Source organism: Martes martes (genome assembly GCF_963455335.1).
Source record: "Martes martes genome assembly, chromosome: X".
NCBI classification, from domain to species: Eukaryota; Metazoa; Chordata; class Mammalia; order Carnivora; family Mustelidae; genus Martes; species Martes martes.
Genome location: NC_137897.1, coordinates 30,766,068 through 30,772,630, shown reverse-complemented (window position 1 = coordinate 30,772,630; position 6,563 = coordinate 30,766,068).

Genomic DNA, 6,563 nt, shown 5'->3' with positions numbered 1-6,563 from the left:
GGACTGCAAGCCCAGAGTCCTGTCCACTCAGCTCCTTCTTTCTTCTGGGGGCAGTGGGTCTTGATGCCCACAGAACTCTGGGGTGCCCTCAGAGCACTGCTTGAGAAGCTTAGTTCAGGAAGACCCTGCCTCAGACATGGGCTTCATCTAGGGTTTACAGCCAGCCTGAACACATAGAACATGTAGTCTTTGTGATTTTTGTCTTGCATTCTATAGTGACTGTAAGGACATCCTAAAGGTCCCGTATTCAGCTTTTTTCAGTAAGTTACAAAAGTTCAGCAGTTAGAGCTAGTTTTCAACTACAGTAGTTGGTGATTAAATCATAGTAATTGGTGATTACTAATTGAAAATCATAACCTCCACTCATAAAGATCTGGTGTCTCCGCATTTTTGGCTAAAGGAAGTTCAAAGAGGGTGGACTTAGAATTGAAGGAAATATTCAAGAAAGTATATTTTTGCCCATAGTCCCAAGTCGTGAACAAGTAACCACCATTAACGACATGTAACTTCCGACCTGTATAATGAGACTGTCGATGACTGCCTCTCCCGTAGGAACTAAACTTCTGCAAGACAGCAAGTCAATGACAGTTCCAGGCTTCTGAAACTCAGCCAATCAGTGATATGCCCAACTCTGAAAGTCAGCCAATCAGCGACAGCCTCACATTCCCGACGGCGTCCAATCAGGGGCCATGCTTCTGAAAGTCGGCCTATAGGTAGCAGCCTTACTCTAGCGACCACAGGAACACACCTCAATGTTTGTCAGTCCCTAAACTCTCTGCTCCTGAATGTCAGCCAATCCTTGAATCCCCCAACATAGCCAAACCTCATAGAGGGTCACCTGTGACTTTGTTCAGAAAGACTGCGCCTTACAAGTACAGTTCTCCCTTCAGCCAAAAGGGGAGTTCACCTTTTTTGGATCAAACAGTGAGTTCGAGTTGTTCTTAGTTCACAAGGTCAAAACCCTTCTGACCTTCATTCAACCCCTGTTTACGGACTTGGTTCATGACAGGCACGCAGAGTGATGTGGCAGAGAGAGGTGCAAATTCAGCCTTTTCAGTTCTTGCAATGCTTGTTTATATGTTTTTATTTGTATATGTTGGAACCTCAAAATGTCCAACACAAGTGTAAATGTTGTGACAAATTTTATGAACGGTGGACATTTATTAAATGAGGAACAAGTCCCTTCAAAGCTTTTTGTGCAGTATGCAACTCTTCATTCAATATAGAAAATGATGAAAAGCCAGAAAGAAACTGGTATACGCTAAGAGCTGAGCATGGGAGATGCAGGATTTCCTCGATTGGTACGAAAGACAGCGAAAAAAAAAAATAACTTTTTTTTTATTAAGAAATTCACAGGAAGATAAAATAGTCACAGCAGAAGTTGTAATGGCCTTCTACACTACATATAAAAGACATCAGTCTTTCAGCTCAAATGACTGTTTGAATGTACTACTACTGGGAAGTATTTTCTGATTCCAAAATTGCAAGCAAATTTCTAAGTACCAAAGAGAAATTATTTAAAAAATGTAATAATTCCATTTACTGTCACAGAGATTATCAAAGATCAGAATGTTAATTCTAAATCATACACACTAAAATATCTAAACCTTTTTATGACACGACTATAGATCCAAATGATAACACTGCAGGAAAACTTTTTTCTTTGGCTTGACTGATAGTTTTCATATGAAAAAAGCTTGCCATTATGAATAAAATCCCTTCCAGATGAAACTTCAGAAACTGAAGATTTTTGCAGATTCTTTTTAAGTTAGGAGTGAATGAGGAAAATTTACTGCTTTTTGTAGCGATAAAACAAGTACAAATTTTGTTGCATAATTGTATATAGGTGTAAAGTTTATGAAAAATAGAAGCAGAACATGAATGATTCTATGGAAAACATTGGCTGTACTTTTTGTATTCTACATAATTCTACTCAAAGCGCATCTGATGTCCTTTCTATCAACATTAAAGTAATTGGCATAAAATTGTCCTTTTACTTCAGCATTCGTATGGCTTACACTTAAAAGATCATTTTCGTGATTTTATTGGCATCCAATATTCTTCAACCCTCTCCCATTCCAAAAGCCATTGGCTTTCCTTAACCATTATGGTTAAACACCTCTTCAGTTTATTGAAAAATTGAAGAAAATAACCCCCAAATTTTTCTTGACTTTTAAAATTATCCATTGAAAAAAATTTAAATTATCCATTGAGTGAAGCCTACTTATTTCTCATTCCTGGTTTTCAATATCTCTCTTATAAGGGGATTTTGCAAAGTGAAAGAAGAGCAGGGTTATTGAAGCACTCAATTGCTTAAAGGAACTTGTTGAACGTGTAAAAAAATAATTGACAAAAACTTCATCCCTTTAAGTGTCAAGGCTTTTCTTAAAAGGGACAACATTACCCATGAATTGGGAAAGAAATTATCCTGACTTGAAGTGGATAATTATTATTGTACTTGCCGTGACTATATTTTGCAATGGATTTAATAGAAGAATTTTATTCTTTCACACAGATATTACTATATACTCTTCCAGCATGGGAACAACTGAAATCATCATGTTTAATGTTAAAGAAAGGAATTCAAGAAATGATGACAATGTTCTGTCAATAGACAACAATGAAAAAATTTGTTGATCGATTGGTACAACATAATCTCGAAGAATGGAAAAGCAAATGTCATGATTATATCAAGTGGTTAGAAGAAAAATTCTCAGAGTTGTTAACTTTATGCCAATACGTGTTTTGTATATGGGCTGACAATGCTTAACACTGAGTGCATGCTCTCATTATGCAATAAATTGACGGCAACCAGTGTAGAAGCTATGCTACAGTGTTAAGAAACCTGTAACTGCAAGGAATTTTACAAACAAACTTAGTAAAACAAGAAATTGTTAAAGAGGCAAACAATCAGGGAAATAGAATTAATGAAAGAGATATATAATATAGATATTAGATAAACAACAGTTTTTTATAAGTATGTTCCATGTAATATTTTTCATTTATGTCAATGTACATCATACACATAGGAAATTAGAAATGATTCAGTTCATTTTTCAATGATAGCAAGACAGAAAAGGATACGTCCAGCTCTATTCTGCTTATATAAAGTTCAGGCTAAATTAAACAGCATATTCTTTATGGTTTCATATGTATGTGGTAAAACCATAAGGAAAAGCAAGGAGAGAACTCAAGAGTCAGAGGTTAACTCAAGCAGAAAGACAGAGATGTGCTAATTGTTGTTCTGTCTTCTTCGAAGGGATTTACACTATTTTCTACTTTATAATTATTCTTAAAACTGTACATATATGCATTTTCTATATGAATATTATGTATTTCAATATATATTATTAAAATACGTAATTTTAAAGTTATCTCATACATTCCAGGAGGTCTAAAAGTGAGATTTTTGAAAATTACCCAACTTACTATTGATAATAAAAAGCAAAACTTTAGGGTGCCTGGGTGGTTCAGTTGGTTAAGCTACTGCCTTTGGCTCAGGTCATGATCCTGGAGTCCCAGGATCAAGTCCCGCATCAGGCTCCTAGCTACACGGGGAGTCTGCTTCTCCCTCTGACCTTCTCCCTTCTCATGCCCTCTGTCACTCTCTCTCTCTCTCAAATAAATAAAATCTTTTTTTAAAAAAGCAAAACTTTATGGACACAATCTCAAAACTTGGTTATTATTTGGAAAATATTTAGTGCTAGAAAACCACAGAATTAATAAGTTAGAGGCCATTTTTGACAATGAAATGGCAAATTTTAAAATAAAATCCTCAAAAGAGAGCTAGCATTCTTAGACATTTAAATGTGCCCAACTTTACTTCTAACGAGGTCTTGGTTTTAGGAAATTATAATGAACTATAATTCATCACTGCAATGTGTTAATTCAGCTAAGTATTCATGCTGCTGCCATATTTCTGTTAGCTTCGCTATCACATCTTTATGCCCCACAGAGATGCATTCTATTTCAGTGCCTATATGAAACTGATAACTGGAAGTGATATGTCACTCTAAAATTAGGAAAGCTGTCCACAAGCAGTTGCTTGAGTAGCTAAAAATACATTTTTCAGTTGATGTGTTAATGGAGAAATTAACATTGCTGATAACATTAAATAAGAAACATAATACATCCTGAGCATTTTGAGACATTGCTGGTCTCCATTTCATATGTATTTACCCTTGTTGCACTGGGACCTCTGGCCAGCGACCAGTCTGCCCCCACTACTCTTTATTTTAAGGTTCCCAGTGTAAGGGCCTACTTAGAGCGATTTCATCTCGGTTAAACAGTGATTTTGTTGTTTATGCAGCAAAACTTAAACTGACCCTCCCCCCCCCCCCACCCAGGGGAACTTAAAAGCAAGTCCAGGAAACCAGTAAAATATGGTCGACCAGTCCCTGATAACAGAGCCCAAATACAAGGGCGGGTCAGGTCAGGTGGAGATAACAGAGCCTGAATGCAGGGATGAGTCAGGCCAGGAGGAGACATCCAATCAGTGGAGCATGCATACTGTCTCCCTAGCTACCAAGGAGTGTGGGCCCCACCTCTTGGGTGCCTTTTGGGCGCCAATACTGACCAAGGTGATAGGCTAGTTCAAATAGCTACTATAGGGTGAATTGTAATTCAATTGGCCACCCGTGTGTGACCTAGCATGACTGTGCAGCTTTCTCTGTGTGTTGCAATCTTGTTGGCAACCTGTGTGTGGTCAGGCTCAACCACATGGCCTTGGCTCTACAAAAGTTAGTCTGTGAGGCTGGGGGTCGCCCTCTCTGTAAGAGGCGGCCCCGAACAGTCGGTTTGATTCTCGATGCTTGGCGCGAAATAAAGCTTTGCTTGACCTTCGCTTTTTATCAAGTCTCGCTCCTTTGATCATGGACCCTAACACCCAGTCTATCTCTGGAATAAAGAGCAGAGCACTGGAGTTTGCAGGGCTTTCATGACTCATCTTTCAGAACAGCTGCACTCTATATATGAATGAGCTAGGTATTGTCAATACATGCCCTAGGAGAGAAGGAAACCTGAAAACAAGAAACTAATCTGTTACGTAGAAAGTTTCCTAAGATATTAAAAGCACGGGGGCACCTGGGTGGCTCAGTCGTTAAGCCTCTGCCTTTGGCTCAGGTCATGAGGCCAGGGTCCTGGGATAAAGCCCCACATTGTCCCGTATTGGGCTGCCTGCTCTGCGGGAAGCCTGCTTCTCCCTCTCCCACTCCCCTTGCTTGTGCTCCTTCTCTCACTGTGTCTCTCTCTGTCAAATAAATAAATAAAATCTTTTTTTAAAAAATTATTAATTAATTAATTAATTAATTAAAGCACCATTCTCAGCTTAGAAGCTGCTATCTCCCCTAGAACATGCACTAGGTAAGTGCTTATAAGTGGAGGAGCTGGTCAGAATAGAAATGTGGGGGAAAGTTGGGAAATGGCAACAGGACTCCAAGATATACTGGATAAGGGGCTGGACCATGCCTTAGACTAACAATGGCTCCTTCCTACTTGGCCCTGAATTACCTATTTTGTCTGTTTCCATTGATCAATGGAAAATTCACCAGCCCCGTTGCTCTGTGATATTAGGAGAACAGATGTATCAAAACATGGATCTTCGTGTCTGTGGCTGAGCACACCAACATTTTCACAGACTAAATGAAGAGAATATATTGAATTCAGAGAAGATCCTCTTACAAATGAGGGCACCGTCTTCTGGAGCATTGCCTAACAGCAGATTGAGTATAAATGGCCTTGGGTGGAGTATGTAAATAATTCATTAGGCAGGAAATGAGAATCGGCCATTTTACTATTAAAAACATAGTGAGATTCTTTTTTTCTCTATAAGAAAGCTTTTCATGACAGAGGAGAATCAATCATCTGATCAAATGACTTTTCTGCCTTTTGAAACAGTGCAGGGCTAATGCATTTTCCCTTCTTCCTCTTTGTAAACGTGAATTCTTAAACATTTTTACTGTTGGTAGAGAGAAGCTATGACTCTGGCTTCAGAGAACAGGACACTCTCCAGAGGTTCATTAGAAGTATAGGGGCGCCTGGGTGGCTCAGTGGGTTAGGGCCTCTGCCTTCGGCTCTGGTCATGATCCCAGGGTCCTGGGATCGAGCCCCACATTGGGCTCTCTGCTCAGCGAGGAGCCTGCTTCCTCCTCTCTCTCTCTCTATCTGCCTCTCTGCCTACTTGTGATCTCTATCTGTCAAATAAATAAATAAAATCTTAAAAAAAAAAAAGAAGTATAGTGGCATCTTGTCCCTTCTCTGACCTGACCTGCAGCAAGTTAGTCACCTCTTCCAGTATTTTCAGGTTTTACATTCTAACACTTCTAGGGTAGCACTTTATATCACTATAATAGAGAACAGAGTATTCAAAAGGTCTGAACTATGAAGTCTATACTTGAGCAGCAATCTCTTCAATTCTTTCCAGTTTTTCTGACCAATAAACAGTAGTTCCCCTACAATCCTCTGAATTCTCTCATACAACCACACCTGTAAATGCTAGACCTGTAAATGCTATATTGTATGAGAGAATTCAGAGGATTCATACTTTGATTCAAAATTAGTTAATT